Here is a 16,309-nt window from a genome sequence, read left to right on the forward strand (position 1 = left end):
ATTCTCATCCTCGTATTCAAATAACTCCATGGCCTTACCCCTCCCTATCTCTGTGACCTCCTGCAGCCCTACAACTCTCCAAAAACTCTGCGTTTCTCCAACTCTGGCCTATTGTGCTTCTCCCACTCCCCTCTCCCAACCATTGGCGGCCGTGCTTTCAGCTGTTTAGGCCCTAAGCTCTGGAAATCTGCCCCAAAACCTCTCCACCTCTCCTTCTTTAAGACTCTCTTTATAACCTACCTTTTTAATCAAGCTTTTAGTCCATCATCCTAATATTTCCTTCTGCGGTTCAGTGTCAATCTTTGTCTGATCACACCCCTGTGAAGCGCCTTGGGATGTTTTCCTACATTGAAGGTGCTATATAAATGTAAGTTGTTGTTGTTGGAGAGATCTGAGCATGTATAGGAGCTTACATGCATGAATGGTATCTAACTAAAGCCTCATACCTCTGTGATTCACCCATGTGGACAAAACATAGAAGTATTGGCTTGAAATGTAATATATAAGTTAAACATAGGATAATGTATAACAACTGGGTAACCCAAGTGACTGAAGGGAATATAATCAATTGAGTGGAGATGGAACTGGTAACACGAGAGTTAAGGAAATATAGCCCAACCAGCCATTTCCATTCATTCCTATTGGATAGAATTCCAGTGGACCAAGTTAATTCTCATTCATTTTTATTGTTGAACGCTCAAAGCTTTAAAAACTGTCACGAGCACTGACTAGCCCACAAATTAATCTTGCTAATCTATGTTTTACTCAGTCATTGTGAACTTCAGCTTTTTGATTACCCAGTGTTGATATCACTCAGTGAGTTCTGTTTCTCTACGTGGGTTGCTCAATTTTGATACTAACCGGTAGACTATATTCACTTCGATCAGATGGATTACCCAGTGATGATATGACTCGTGCATTACACTTCCTTCAGATTTGTGGGTTAGTCAGTGCTAGTGACAGTTTTTGAAGCTTTGAGCGTTCAACAATTCTGATCCCACTCCATACACTCTGTTCAACCTTGTGTATTACCCATTCCCATTCCCCCTCAGTCAATTATCAGTCCTAAATATACACTGTAGATTGTACACTGAGGATTGTGCATTACCCAGCACTCGGGTCATCATACACCCCTTAATCTCATGCGTTATCCAATCTCGATGCCAATTACCTGATTTCATTTTCTCATCTCTTGGGTTACCGAGTCCTAACGACGTCCAGGGTTTTATTTTCCAGCAATCTGCTGCTCTCTGCCATTTATCCTCTTTTCAGTTCTTTTAAGGTCAATTAACCTCTACGGTATTTGCTAATTGGACAGTTTTATTTCTGCACAAAACGGGTGCATTTGAAAGTTTCATCTTACTGAAGTAATTTGTTCTAATTTATTTTGAAGCTGAGATCAGACACAACACATTTTTCCGAAACAATTATCTTTGATGGATTCACAATGAAAACATAGTTGTGTGCAAAATTCCTGACAGAAAACAATGTCGGTATTGATACAACAGAGCTGCTAAACAGTCTGCACATAGAGAGGAGCTTCTCCCCACTTCAAATACAGGTGCAGAATTCCTGATATCTTTCTGTCGAGTACAGATTTACAGATTAGTTTTTCCAAAGTGACTGACAATAAACCTCTTATATTGGGCAAATAGATCTTATTCTCCAAACAGGCGCAGTAAAAATGCGCTTGATACTGTGCAATTGTGCAAACCTAACTGCAATAGCTAAGCTAATTTAAATTCTGTTTTTTTGCAAGTCCTAGTAAAAAAAGTGTGGAACTGAGCGACTTTTTTTCCCTCTTTTTTTTCTCTAAACTAAAAGCCTTTCTGTCAGGAGAGAATGGTTGGCAACCCTGAGTGGAGTAGAGGTTGCAGCATTGCACTTCTGAGGAAACTCTTGAATCGAGGCATTGTTTTCTTGAGATAGCGTACATTTTTCACTGGACAGGGGGAGCAGGGTTGAAAAAGGCACCTTGTGTGCGACTGCTGGCAGAGCATTGGCAGCGAATAAGATCTGAACAAGGTCTAGGCAGCCCAGCGCTGATCACTATTCAAAGCCCCTTGCTAGTGGAGTTAGCTCAGACATTCCAAAGTTCTGACACAGCCCAGGGAACTCTGCTTCACAGCTTATCTGAGGTTAGCCTGGTATTTCACATGCTGAATCTGCCACTGAACTTTCACTCACTGTAGTACAATGGCTGCAGCTCAGTCTGCACTGTACCGTCTGTAAAGAGCAGAGCAGTCACCCCTGGACAGAGGCACACAGCAGCGCTTTTTATGAAATGGGTTACAACTGGAAGGTAAGAGCTCAGGCACAATAAGACTGAAGGGATCATGGGTAAATAAGGTGGCTTAAGATGGATTTTAGTAGATTCTGGACCTGTTGCTTTATTGTTTTAATTGTATTGGTGGTGGCCAAGCAGTGTGCTAAAACGCAAGATATGTCAAACTAGACTGACGTGTATGATAAGGGTTTCCGGATTTTTTTTATTAAAGAGCAATTCATTAGGCTTCTGTTTAATCAATGTTAAATTGTCAAAGAAGAACTGCAAAATTACAATGTTGAACATCATAGCACCAAATACCAGTGCTCCAATTCCTCTGAATATTAATAGAGTTTAACATGCAATAATCCAGATACTTCACCACAGGCACTGTGCTTTTAACACCAATAATTGTTTAATTGGTGTGTACAGAGCAGCATTCTGCTGTTTCTCTCTGGAGCATCACTTATTACTTTAGCAACAATTAGTGCAACAGAGAGGTTACAGCATTTTGTAACTGTCAATAAGCCTTTTAACTACAAGCACAGATCTTCCGCTTGCTAGTCTTATCTAACCACTATATTACTTGGAATGACTTTGCAGTATTTACCAGGATGTGTGAAAAATATCTAGTATAATTATTGCCCCTCCTTCCTTCATTTTATCTGGTTAACTACAGAAGCAATAGAGAACAGAATATTTTTCTGCACGTGTAGGGTGGGGAGTTGAATGTGGAATATCATACTACAAAAGTGGAAAATGAATATAGAAATAGCACTGAGAGGAACAGTTGGAACTTTTACAGAATGTGTTGCACAGTGTATTCTCTGGATGGATTCACATTCCCCCTCGACTTTTATGTATCCGCAGAAGGTATGTCCAATCTCCAAACTAACGTTGTTTTCATATTGGCAGCATCGATAATGTTTACCAGTTGTGGGATAGTTACTGATTAGTTACTGTGTACTAAACCTCATTAATACTATGTACACATGTACTTGGGGCTCGCAATCTCAGTTCTTAAAGGGGCACTGCTTACATAAGCAAACTCTTCTTTGTCAACATCCAGCACAATGATGTAAAGCACATCACTGTGCCACTGGCGTGTGATGCCATTGTGGATAAATTGTAAACAATTTTACAACACCAAGTTATAGTCCAGCAATTTTATTTTAAATTCACAAGCTTTCGGAGGCTTCCTCCTTCGTCAGGTGAACGATGTGAAACGATTTTCACATCGTTCACCTGACGAAGGAGGAAGCCTCCGAAAGCTTGTGAATTTAAAATAAAATTGCTGGACTATAACTTGGTGTTGTAAAATTGTTTACAATTGTCAACCCCAGTCCATCACCGGCATCTCCACATTGTGGATAAACAAATTGATGCACCTCTCATCTGGTTGTTTACTCTCTTGAACAAAAATTAGTTAGTTAAACATTTTTAAAGAAGATGGTGCCCCTTTAAGTGTTAGACTTGTTCTACACTTAATTGATTTATCTTCTTGCACAATCAGATGTACTTTGGCTAGCATATGATTGTCGCTGATAGTTGTTGGAAGTGATTTCCCTGAGGCAGGAGGTGGGAATGATAGCATGTACCCCACAGGCAGGCTTTCCAGCCCTTGCTTTGCACTCCTTTGTCATTCTTGAGTGTCTGTCACATCTCATGGTGTGTACAGTGCTGGGAAGGCAGGTGGTGCATGGGAAACTTGGGGGATAGCAGGCTGGCCAACAGGGAGCGAACACTTTGGAGGTAGTCCCTAGTGTTCCAGTAAGGTAAGTTACTTCTGATTTGGTGTTATAAAGTGAGAACTTATAGTCGTAAGATTTATAGATTTAAGATAATTGCTAAAAGAACCAGAATGAAGATGAGGAGAATTTTTTTTACCCAGTGAGTTATGATCTGGAATGCACTGCCTGAAAGGGCGGTGGAAACAGCTTCAATAGTAACTTTTTTAAAAAGGGAATTGGATATATACTTGAAAAGGAAAAAATTGCAGGGCTACACTGCAAAAGCAGGGGAGTGGGGAACTAATTGGATAGTTCTTTCAAAGAGCTAGCAGAGGCACGATATGCCAAATGGCCTCATCCTGTGCTGTGCGAATCTATGTATAAAAATTTATAGGTTTCCTTGCCGAGCTTCCGAGTTTTTGGTCTTTGCTGTCAGTGTGTTTCTATTAGATTTTACTTGTCAATTTGAAGGGTTTTTGTCCTTCTACATATGCCCAGCTAGCTAGCTAATGTAGTTGCCATTTCAATACAAGGGGTTATGATAATGCAGCCTAATCAGTGTCTGGAATGTAAGGTTTGAGGCACCACTGTCGCTAACTCTTCCAAATTTGTCAAATGCTATTGTTTAAGCCCACACTCGGAAGCTGAGTATTTATTAGTCCCTGTTGCAGTAACAGCAGATTTCAAACTATTCCTCACCGCTATTCATTACTGGCATGCCACTGACATCACTCCATTGAGCTGTGGTTGCCAGGGATTGCGAAGAACGTTTTGCTGTGTTAGAATCTTAGAAAAAGTCTTTTAGTAGCTTTGTCCTGCTAGTGTTTACCTAAAAGGGATTTAAAATGGTTTAGTCCAAATAATATTCCCTCACCCCATGTGCCACACAATGGGAATATTTTAAAAAAATCTGAAATATGCCCCTTATTTTTGACACTGTGATGTGCTAAACTAAAGACATGGGGTATGGCTTGTGTGTGGGGGCTTTTATTTACAGTGATGCTATAAAAAGTATTTTCAATTTGCTGAAAGAAAATAATTACCACCTTCATTGCAAATATATGCCAGTCTTGGCAGTAATGGAACCTATTTAAATATTTTATTTTCTTGTCCACTATTTACAAGTGGTTTTATGGTCAAATTAAGGAATGCTTCCAGCTGGCAGGGAAGGAAGAGGCATCTAGCCCAGTAGTGAAGGATGGGCTGGGATTCTTGGTATCCCTTAGTGTTGTGAATTTTTGAGAGGAGAAGTTTGAGAAAGTAATACTGTTTGGCCCTTATCATTGATCACTTTTAAACTCAGGCGGTTATGAGCAAGTGTCATTTATCGCTGGCCTCCTTTTAACATAATATAGCCAAAAAACAGATAAGCTACTGCTGCTTGTGTGGGCCCCCACACGTGAAGGACCGATAAGGTCATTTAATAAATACTGTGGCACCAATGCTGCCCATCTGAAAATAGGTTCCGTGGTTTTCCAGAGTCTGAAACCTTTCTGCAACGATACCGTGTGGAATATGTGAAAACATTTTGGACGACAGGATTTTTGTGGCTCTTGGTGAAGAGGAGCCTCTGATAACGACTGACAGTGGGTGGCAGGAAAACAGATTTTTTTATTCGTTCATGGGATGTGGGCGTCGCTGGTGAGGCCAGCAGTTATTGCCCATCCCTAATTGCCCTTGAGAAGGTGGTGGTGAGCTGCCTTCTTGAACCACTGCAATTCGTGTGATGAAGGTTCTCCCACAGTGCTGTTAGGAAGGGAGTTCCAGGATTTTGACCCAGCGACAATGAAGGAACGGCGATATATTTCCAAGTCGGGATGGTGTGTGACTTGGAGGGGAACGTGCAAGTGGTGTTGTTCCCATGTGCCTGCTGCTCTTGTCCTTCTAGGTGGTAGAGGTCACGGGTTTGGGAGGTGCTGTCGAAGAAGCCTTGGCGAGTTGCTGCAGTGCATCCTGTGAATGGTACAAACTGCAGCCACGGTGTGCCTGTGGTGAAGGGAGTGAATGTTTAGGGTGGTGGATGGGGTGCCAATCAAGCGGGCTGCTTTGTCCTGGATGGTGTCGAGCTTCTTGAGTGTTGTTGGAGCTGCACTCATCCAGGTAAGTGGAGAGTATTCCATCACACTCCTGATTTGTGCCTTGTAGATGGTGGAAAGGCTTTGGGGAGTCAGGAGGTGAGTCACTCGCCACAGAATACCCAGCCTTTGACCTGCTCTTGTAGCCACAGTATTTATATGGCTGGTCCAGTTAAGTTTCTGGTCAATGGTGACCCCCAGGATGTTGATGGTGGGGGATTCGGCGATGGTAATGCTGTTGAATGTCAAGGGGAGGTGATTAGACTCTCTCTTGTTGGAGATCGTCATTGCCTGGCACTTGTCTGGCGCGAATGTTACTTGCCACTTATCAGCCCAAGCCTGGATGTTGTCCAGGTCTTGCTGCACGCGGGCTCGGACTGCTTCATTATTTGAGGGGTTACGAATGGAACTGAACACTGTGCAGTCATCAGCGAACATCCTCATTTCTGACCTTATGATGAAGGGAAGGTCATTGATGAAGCAGCTGAAGATGCCCTGAGGAACTCCTGCAGCAATGTCCTGGGTCTGAGATGATTGGCCTCCAACAACCACTACCATCTTTCTTTGTGCTAGGTATGACTCCAGCCACTGGAGAGTTTTCCCCCTGATTCCCATTAACTTCAATTTTACTAGGGCTCCTTGGTGTCACACTCGGTCAAATGCTGCCTTGATGTCAAGGGCAGTCACTCCCACCTCACCTCTGGAATTCAGCTCTTTTTTTGTCCATGTTTGGACCAAGGCTTTAATGAGGTCTGGAGCCGAGTGGTCACTTCCAAAGATGTACCGTGACGCACTACCCACTTTCAAATCTTTCTGGAAACATTGGCATTCATCTCCAATGTCGAAGAGTCAGACACACTCCAAGGGGTACTGACTAGAGCAGGACAGTTAAGATAAAGCCTTATTTCCACTTTTTCTCCCCCTACAACCAATTCAATTTTGGAGCAATGCTGTTTCACTTTCTCAGTATTAAAAAAGCCTTCCTGAACCACATTCTGGTCTTTTAGGTTATTCGAAGAATTTTATAGACTGAAAAACAGTGTCCAGTCTCCCCTACTTCTGCTCGATGCCTGTTCTGCTCCCCTTTACTTTTAAGGTGCTGTATAAATGCAAGTTAAGGTAGAAAATTGCAAAAAAATAACTCCTGGAGTTGTTATAGCCATAAAAATGCACAACTTTTGATGGTAGAGGACACTGAGAGTTTAAATCCTTTATTAAGCAAGACCCTAGCGCATACCTGTTAGAGAGCCCTGTTAAAGGAGCATTATGAAAAGGGAAAAATTGTTTAGGCACAGATCCATTCCAAATCAATTCTGTTGGCAAAAGAACTGTTGTATGGGAACTCTTTAGACTGTGGGTTTTGTGACATGTGCCTAATTCTTGTACTGTGGTTATAGTAAGGCTTGGCACTTAACCCCAGCTGAGTGCTGTGAATCCTCGAAGTTGGGTTGTATGCCACTATCTCTCTAAGCATTTTCAGTATAATTATGCAGCATAAAACACTTTTCAGGAGCTCTATTTTTACTGTGTACATATCCACATGAACAAATTATTTGTACATTTTATTGTTAAGCTAGTGGCCTAGAAATGTTGCCTTGTTTTTGGTGTCCTTTCAGCATAAAATCAGGGTAAGTAGCTTTGTTTTTTGCATCAAAATGGGTTGGATGCTGTTTGCACCAGTTTTCTGCCACAAGTTCGACCTTCCTGTATTCTCTCGTGCTTTTTGGCCCTTCCTGTGGTCTGTTCGCTAAGTCCCAGTGAGCTCATTTGAATAGATTATATTGCTGGCCAGTGGTGTTGCAGCTCCGAGTTTCCTGCTTTTCTGCTTACAATGTTGAGTTAAAATGAGAATTATAAGGTACAGCTGTTGCCAGGGTCAGTTAAGACGGGTGCAAGTGAGTAGTTTGTGAGTTTGAAGAGTGTGAAGAGTTTCATGAGTGATTTCTGCAGCTAAGAAGCACTTTTTGAAGCAACTTTTTGGCATTCTGTCCACTCAGACCTGGACTTTCTTCTGACCATGTGAGACTTTCATTTCCCTGCTCCCCCAAGCCTACCCATGGTGAGGGTTTCTCAGGAGCAGGCATGGCATTCCCTATGGGCATACCCTTGAATGCCATTAACATGGAGGAGGAGCAGCACAGGATGGAACAAAGGAGAGTCGGGCAGCATTTAAGGAGGATGGGCACCACCAGATAGAATATATGGGCAACACCGGTCACATGCGGACCTTTAGTAAAGAGATGTGTATAAGAAAAATGTGCTTCAACAATGGGGCAGCTCTGCCACCTATTGTGTGGGGATATGAAGCCATGGTCATCTACCCTCATTGTTCTCTATGTGGCTCTAAAGGTGATGACTACAGTCAACATTTACAGCACAGGCTCATGCAGGCAGACACAGATCTACATGATATCAGCCAGGAATGCAGTACATGCTTGTGTTTGTCAGGTGGTTGATGCACTTTACAGGAGAGCTGAGGAATTCATCACCTTTGGTATCACAACAAGGTAGCAGTGAAATAGGGCTGTCCAGTCATATGGTGTTACTGGCTTTCCCAAGGTCCACTGTGCAATAGATGGCACATGTGTTGCTTTACAAGCTTACAGAGAAAATCCTCTCAATTTCTTCAGGAAGGGCTTTCGCTCCCTGAATGGACAGATTGTGTGTGACAACATGCAAAGGATCCTACACATCAATGCAAGAAGTTGTCATGATGCATTTGAACTTTGAAATTCAACCCTCCCTGACCTCTTCAGGGAAGAAAATCATGTCAATGGATAGCTTGTTGGTGACATACTACCCCCTGTTTTCATGGATAATGGCCCCACCAGGAGAGGCAGCAGAGTTGCTTTGCGACAGGGCACATGCTCCTACAAGAGTTGTCATCGAAAGCACCATTGAGGTCTTACTTCCTCCACATATTCACTAGGAGAGATACTAACAATATACCCTTTTCTCAAAAAAAAGAGTACCGAGGCAAAATTCAGGACTTCAACATAAATGAGATGGAAGTTCTAGACAATCTAAAAGGGTCAGATGGTATTTGTGCCAGTGTTGAGAGAGACTAGCAAGGAGATTTGTGAGGCACTGACAGTCATTATGAGGGAGGTATCAGTACATTGGAAACAGGCTCATATTCAAAAAGAGTAACAGAAGTAACATGGGTGACTGCAGACTCATTAGTCCTTCTTCAATTCTGTGTAAAATAACAATCATTTGTCAGGTGTAAACTTGAAGATTATCTGTACAACAGCAACCTAGTCAACATAGCTTTACAAGAAGAAGATGATCTATGCTGTCTCTGAGGAAGTGACAATCCAAATCAACTGTGGTCGTCCCTATGTCATTATTTACCTAGACTTTAAAAACAAATTTGATGCTAAAGGTCCACACAAAAGGTTACTAATTAAGCTCAAAATCTGTGGGGATTCAGGACAAAGCCTGGGTATGGATAAGAAATTGTATAAGTGTCGAGAACAATGGGTACTGGTTATGGGGTAATGTCATGGTTGGGGGGAGCAGGGGGGAAGGGGGTAGTAAGGGAGTACTGAGTGAGGTGGCCCAGGCTTCCATTCTGGGGTCACTACTATTTCTAATTTACATCAGTGACTTGGATTCAGAAATTCAATGCAAATTGGTTAAATTTGCAGATGATACCAAACTAGGAGGGGCAGCTCAGAAATCACGTAATTAGTTGGACAAATTGTTAGTGGGCAGAACAGTGACAGATAGAATTTAATGCAGACAAGTGTAAAGTATTGCACATTAGAACAAAAAAATAGGTGACACATGAATGGTATTGAAATAACTAAGGATAAGGTTGAAAGAAATGCAGTGACTTTGACTCAACACTCAACATATCCAACCAATGCAGAGCAGCAACCAACAAAGCCAATAGAAAGTAAGTCTAAGGAAGTTATGATCAAACTGTACAGTGTTCTGGGCACCTTGAGTACTAGGTCAAGTTCTGGTTGCCAAGAAACGAGGGAGGCACTCAAGCACTGGAGGCAGTGCAGAGAAGAGCCACATGGTTGACCTTTGGTGTCAGAGGTCTAAGATCTGAGAAAGACTTCAATTTTCAACCTGGAAAAAAAGTTGTCTGATAGGTCATCTTGTTGAGGTATATAAGATACTAAGCGGCATAGAAATAATTAATCTGGAATACTACTTTAAAATAAACAGCAGGAGTAGGACAAGGGGACATGGGTTCAAACCAGTGAAAGGTAACTTTAGGACTGATATCTGCAGGTGGTTCTTCATGCAGAATGATCAGCCCTTGGATTGGACTTCAGGGCAGAGTGTTTGAGTCAAAAACCCAGGAATTATTTATGAAACAATTACATGCAGTAATGGGAGGAGTGTCTGGCTGTTCTGGATGAATTAATTAAGATGGGCTGAATGGCTGTCCTCATCTGTAAGTATCTTGTGATCTTGAGCAATGTAGCTGAGAGAAATTGTAGTCCAAATACAGTTACTTACACAAACATCTAAAAATCACACTGCACTCAATCAGCTCTCAAATATCATCACAAACTTCCTCTAGGCAAGGCACTTTACATTCAGGTTATGCATAAAGCCACAAAACTGTTGCCTAAAATGTACAGCATAAAACATTTATTCATTTGGCTGACTTTATTTATTTTATTTATTTATATCGTTACTGGAAACAACTGCCTTCAATAGAAGACACAGACTACAGACTTCACCCCTTTCAACGATATTATCATGGAAGTCTTCGGTGGGGAAGCTGTATATGGTGTGAGTGATGTACAAGCTGGAGGAGACTAATATGGTCCAGGCTTGTACAATTATCATCGCATACCCTTTTAGTGTAACTGTGTTTCAGCATTTGTAAAGCATTGACATCAAGCTTCCCCACTATACTCCGTACCTTCAAGACATGAACAAATCATCTCGAGAGTTTGTGATATTAGAAGACATGGCTCCAAATGTTGCAGGGACCATCTCATGGGTGTGGGAGGGGCCGTGGAACAGCTTAAGAAAGGTTGGGTGCTGCTAAACAGAAGTGTGGCTTCATCATGGGACCTATTGAGTTATTTTGCGATTTTTGACCTTGTGAAGTCAGATACAAAATGGAGGATGCTTCAGTAACCTGAATGGGTGCGTCCAGTACTTGCCTCTGCAGTGTATGATCTCAGTGGACAGATTTTGTGTTGAAAAAATTCTTTGCTCTGTAGATTGACAACTGATCTCATCAATTCTTCTGCCATTGCCTGCAAGGAGGCTGTAACAAAAAGGATACAACAACAACCCAGTAAACATCAGTCAACATGGTTTTACAATAACAACAACAACTTGCATTTATATAGCACCTCAGTTACAGGTCTGGTTCTAGGAGATGGTATTATTCATCTATGGCTTCCTTGGTGAGGTACAGCATCAGCACAACTTAGAGATGTGCGTAAATTAAACTTTAGAATATTACTAAAGGTGGATGTGCTTCTTATTACAGTCACCCCTTGATGAATTGTGACCTATATCCCATTAACTTGTGAATTTGTGCAATTCATAGGGTAAATTGTGGCTTCTAGCCAGGGCTGTGGAGGAGGCTTGGCTGCCAGCTGATTGATGAAAAGAAAAATTGAAACTGATTTTAGAACAGTGTAACTGTGTTATGAGGTGTTACGTTTTGCATTAAGTCTTGGCCTGGACTTGTTTGATTTTGCCATTTGAGTGTCAACCTGACCTTTAACGTTAAGCTTGGGCTTGTTGGTCATACTTGTTATTGAGTTTTCGTCTGGGCTTGCAGGTTCTTTTCAATCTTGGTCTGGGCTTGTGCGTGTGTAAATTGTGGACTTGGCAGAAACAATGGCCTAAAAATTAGTTGACGTCACACCTGTTTTATAGGTGTAAAACGGGCGCCAAAGCATCCAATGTGTGGACAGCATGTGTGCATGCATTTTGCTCGAAAGTGCGCCACCCGCTATACTAGGGCAGTGTCCTAGGCCCAACCATCTTCAGCTGCTTCATCAATGACCTTCCCTCCATCATAAGGTCAGAAATGGGGATGTTCGCTGATGACTGCACAGTGTTCAGTTCCATTCGCAACCCCTCAGATAATGAAGCAGTCCGAGCCCGCATGCAGCAAGACCTGGACAACATCCAGGCTTGGGCTCATAAGTGGCAAGTAACATTCGCGCCAGATAAGTGCCAGGCAATGACCATCTCCAACAAGAGAGAGTCTAACCACCTCCCCTTGACATTCAACGGCATTACCATCGCCGAATCCCCCACCATCAACATCCTGGGGGTCACCATTGACCAGAAACTGAACTGGACCAGCCATATAAATACTGTGGCTACGAGAGCAGGTCAGAGGCTGGGTATTCTGCGGCGAGTGACTCACCTCCTGACTCCCCAAAGCCTTTCCACCATCTACAAGGCACAAGGTAAAAGGCGGGAGGTTTAGAGGGGATTTGAGAGAGAACTTTTTCACCCAGAGGGTGGTTGGAGTCTGGAACTCACTGCCTGAGAGGGTTGTGGAGGCAGGAACCCTCACAACATTCAAGAAGCATTTGGATGAGCACTTGAAATGCCATAGCATACAAGGCTACGGACCAAATGCTGGAATATGGGATTAGATTAGACTGGGCTTGATGGCCAGCGCAGACACGATGGGCCGAAGGGCCTCTATCCGTGCTGTATAACTCTAAGTCAGGAGTGTGATGGAATACTCTCTACTTGCATGGATGAGTGCAGCTCCAACAACACTCGAGAAGCTCGACACCATCCAAGATAAAGCAGCCCGCTTGATTGGCACCCCATCCACCACACTAAAGATTCACTCCCTTCACCACCGGCGCACTGTGGCTGCAGTGTGCACCATCCACAGGATGCACTGCAGCAACTCGCCAAGGCTTCTTCGACAGCACCTCCCAAACCCGCGACCTCTACCACCTAGAAGGACAAGAGCAGCAGGCGCATCGGAACAACACCACCTGCACGTTCCCCTCCAAGTCACACACCATCCCGACTTGGAAATATATCGCCGTTCCTTCATTGTCGCTGGGTCAAAATCCTGGAACTCCCTTCCTAACAGCACTGTGGGAGAACCTTCACCACACAGACTGCAGCGGTTCAAGAAGGCGGCTCACCACCACCTTCTCGAGGGCAATTAGGGATGGGCAATAAATGCTGGCCTCGCCAGTGACGCCCACATCCTGTGAACGAATAAAAAAAAATACTGGTAAAGGCTGAAGTATAGGCATCTCAGGATCATGCCTGAAACAGACGTTGGGCCCTTTGCATCGGGAGCCTAAGGTCAGTTTCAGGACCCCTTCCTGAAATTGAACTGCCCTGAACGCAGATAGCACCATAACCGAGTCTACATGCAGCCTGGCCAACGGACCTTAAAGGGACTGCTGGGGGCCGCCACCAAAAAGGTAAGCTTTCAAAAAAAAACTTAGCTGAATTTGGAGCCAGGAGGAGCTGAAGTGCTGTCTCGAAGACCATTGCCAGACACCACTTGGTCCCAGGCTCTAACTGAGGGCTGCTGCTGAAAACGCAGTGGCCTGAAATTTACATCGGCTTCGCCCGTGAGCTGCCTAAGGAAGAGCAGCAGGTGCCCGCTGCTCGCCCGTCTGATTTAATTGTTGCCTGTGCCCAGTTCACAGGCCGGTGCTATCCAATTTCACCTCCCATATTTCTGCAAACAGCAGCGGGAATCCAGATTTTCCCTGACAATATACAATCATTATTTAATGTTATTTGCCTTTTACTGCCCGTTTTGTACACACTGCCTGTGCAGATACCCCAATTTTGCTGACGTAAGCCACTCCGTGAGGTCTAATGTGAATGGGTCACTCAATAGGCCGGATGCCTATTCTTGCATTCTTCTTGGCCTTTGAAGCCCAAAGGAATTTCATCAGTCTCCGCTATAACTGTGACAGGACATCAGAGGAATCCCCGTGAAAGCCGGGCAACATCCGAAACTCCCAGAAATGGTGGCAATCTGAAGAGCCTTGTAAGGTACGGAAATTCTGTCCATCCTTTTCAAGGCAAATAACGGGCTGGGTTGGAGCCAAGGGCCGAGACTGCCTTTGCCAGGAATTCCCAGACTTGGCCATGAAAGAGAACCTGGTTGGTACACCAATTGAGGTGAGACATACTGGCCTCCACATGTGCGCACGTAAGCTGCATCAGTCAGGTGAGATCCACGCCCGGCAAATGGCCTGGACACCTGAAGAGGACATTTTCTTTAAAATTTCTGGATTGGTCCCCTTGCTTAGGGGCCAATCAGGGTTTGGAAGGAGGCAGGCATCTGGGTTTCCAGGTGCATCGGACAGGCAGGTGGCAAAGCTGTGTCCAAAGTGGCACTTGCGCCCACCTGCCTCGTGCAAATCTGCTACCTTCCTAGTGACCCCACAATCTCCGGTGGGGAAGGGCATCAGTGGGCACAATTCTAGCGCAATGTCGGCCATGGAACCTCGGAGCCCTTTTATGTTGTTAATAGTCAAAGTGAAGTGAAAACTGAAGATGAGGCCTGTTAGATGGTGTAGACTTTTTCAAGAACATGTGGGAATCTATTTTGATGGCTAATGCAGCCTTTCTTAGCAAGAATCACCTGAGCTGGAAGCTGACCTGCAGGCCTGCTTTCTCTATATGGCAGCTTAGATCACATTGTGGCACATTAGCTTCTGAAAAGAGCTGCTGGAATGGTTACTCTTAAGTCTTGAATCTTGGAATGGAGCTGAGATTGTCTGAAGTAATGGGGCTGCTTTGTCTAGAACTAAGTAATGCCCAGTCCACACCACATGAAAAGAGTTCTGTTTTTGCAATCACAAAACTTAGGGGGAAAAGTTGGATAAGGGCTGTTTTTGGGCGCGGGTAGTGTAATGCGCTATTACCCCGCGCCCAATGACCCATGCGAAGGCAGGACCCGAGTTTCGGCCAGCCCGATTACTAACTTGCAATCAGCATTACGTTCCGGGCCTTGCACATGGCATCAATGCAATTCATACTTTCCACCAGCAGGGAGAGCACAATCTCTTAAAGGGAGGATGTTTCGTAGCTGGCATCTGTTATTTGCTAAAAATAACAGCCTGCTGTCTGCACGGAGTCTGAACGGAGATCAGAGTTGCACACGTAAAACACGGATGCAGGTCCCATCCCTATGTTTACACACTGATGAGTTATGTTAAAACATTGCATAAAGGTTGCGCAGTACTAAATCCCACATCCTCCAATCTGCACGCCAGACCTCACCAATCTACCGATCTGAGTTGGTACCAGGCCTGTGAGAGTGCGTGCACCAAGGTTCTCTGCTGATGCATTAGAGACCTTGTGCAAGAGGTGGACCGAAGGAGGGACGACATATATCTGCGGGGGGCGTAAGAGGCCCTCCAGACATATATCCAAGAGGCAGCGGGGGACAAAGTCAATGCCAGGCACACAGCTTCATGAACATGGATGCAGTGCAGGAAGAAGTTCAATGCTTTGACATGAGCGGTCAAGGTGAGTGAGGTCAACTGTCAAGTGGCGTCTCCTACCAACTACACCACTAGCCGCATCCACTGCTCCACGCTCTACACCCCCCATCACTCACCTACCAACAAACTCTTTCCATCAGTACTCAACTCTTCCAACCAGATGCTTCCTCTCACATTACCACTGTTGCAAGCCGCCCACCCACAACAGACAGGCCACACACACCGGCAGCTATTCAACCATGACGGGCACATCACCCAGACACCTCCCGCTTTCTTGCAGGAGAAGGTGGCCCATATCAGGAGGCAGCAAGTGGCGGTGGCATTTAGCCCCTCAAGCCTGTTCCGCCATTCAATGAGATCATGCTGGACCCGTGACCTAACTCCATATACCCGCCTTAGCCCCATAACCCTTAATACTCTTGGTTCACAGAAATCTATCAATCTCCGATTTAACATTCACAAGTGAGCTAGCATCAACTGTTGTCTGCAGAAGAACATTCTAGATGTCTCCCACCCTTTGCGTGTAGAAGCATTTCCTAACTTCACTCCTGCACGCCCTGGCTCTAAATGTTAGGATATATCCCCGTGTCCAAGTCTAGGAGACCTCCAAAAACAGTTACAAGTGTCTCGGCAGCCAGAAGCAATAATTCAGCCACTAACCTGTAAATCCTGCATGGTCCCTTTAAATAGCACTGCTGGGGGGTCCTCCAGACTCTCTAAGACACGTTCAGATGGTTGCGGTTAAGACTGTGCGTTGAGTTGAGCATTAGGGACTTTTGGGACTTATCA

The 16,309-nt window shown here is 44.2% G+C and overlaps 1 protein-coding gene across 2 annotated transcripts in view; it reads left to right on the forward strand.

Moving 5' to 3' along the window:
* The first annotated feature begins 2,964 nt into the window (after nucleotides 1–2,964).
* plce1 (phospholipase C, epsilon 1) overlaps nucleotides 2,965–16,309 on the forward strand; it is a 371,927-nt gene continuing 358,582 nt past the window's right edge. For both annotated transcript variants that reach the window (XM_068002466.1, XM_068002467.1), the window contains exon 1: nucleotides 2,965–3,139. The gene's annotated coding sequence lies outside the window, so the exon portion shown is untranslated. The remainder of the gene's footprint in view (nucleotides 3,140–16,309) is intronic.

This window comes from Heptranchias perlo, chromosome 21 (assembly GCF_035084215.1).
Source record: "Heptranchias perlo isolate sHepPer1 chromosome 21, sHepPer1.hap1, whole genome shotgun sequence".
NCBI classification, from domain to species: domain Eukaryota; kingdom Metazoa; phylum Chordata; class Chondrichthyes; order Hexanchiformes; family Hexanchidae; genus Heptranchias; species Heptranchias perlo.